Source organism: Periplaneta americana, chromosome 14, assembly GCF_040183065.1.
Source record: "Periplaneta americana isolate PAMFEO1 chromosome 14, P.americana_PAMFEO1_priV1, whole genome shotgun sequence".
NCBI classification, from domain to species: Eukaryota; Metazoa; Arthropoda; class Insecta; order Blattodea; family Blattidae; genus Periplaneta; species Periplaneta americana.
This window is the reverse complement of record NC_091130.1, coordinates 137,453,646-137,454,424: the sequence shown is the minus strand read 5'-3', so window position 1 is coordinate 137,454,424 and position 779 is coordinate 137,453,646. Positions and strand designations below refer to the sequence as shown.

The window sequence follows — 779 nt, the reverse complement described above, 5'->3', positions numbered from 1 at the left end:
CTGCTGGATGGGCGAAATGAAATGCTGAATTTATCACAAAACCCTTCATTTGGTTGTATATTTAGGTTTCAATATCGCATATGAATGTACGAGTAACAGTTGAATAGCAAAAGCCGTCTAAATACAGAATCCTAATATCTGCTTTCCAAGGAAGTTCGCTATAATGTGTTACTGTTGTCAACATTCAATTCGTTCCAGTTACGCAGATATCCTCCTTCACCTCCGTCCCTTTCTATTCGTGTAACCTTTATCTTCCTGTAATGCCTTTCATTTTTTGTTCTTTTATCATCTTCTGATTCTTTTCCCTTCTTCTAATCCTCATATTTATCATTGTCTTTCATGTCTACTTTCTCTTCCTGTTCCCTTAACTTTTCTTTTTTCTCCAGTTCAGACTTCTCATTATTCTTGCTCCTCTCATACTTCTTAAAATTCCTTTCCCTGACTCCAAGTCCGGTGCTGTGGATTGGTCTTCGGCGTAGCTCAGTGGTCAGAGCGCTTGGTACGTAGGACCAAGGACCCGGGTTCGATCCCCGGCGCTGGAGCGAATTTTTCTCCTCTAATATTAATTGTTACCATAACAGATATATTCTGTAGGAACCAAAAATAATAACCTTTACGTAGATTGTTCTAGCAATAGTGCATATTTCTGTACAGATTATTGTGCGTACTACTTTGGAATCCCGGCCACCAAGTTACTTAACTGAGTGCGCTCCTTGTATAATAGCAATTGACTTAATATAAAAATGTCAACATACATGCCCAATTTGGAGTCAGGCCAC

General features: G+C 39.2%; 1 non-coding gene across 1 annotated transcript; it reads left to right on the top strand.

The window, feature by feature from the left end:
* Positions 1 to 469: 469 nt before the first annotated feature.
* On the top strand, positions 470 to 542 carry TRNAT-CGU (transfer RNA threonine (anticodon CGU)). Its single transcript has one exon. It is a non-coding gene; the product is annotated as a tRNA-Thr (tRNA).
* Positions 543 to 779: the final 237 nt, after the last annotated feature.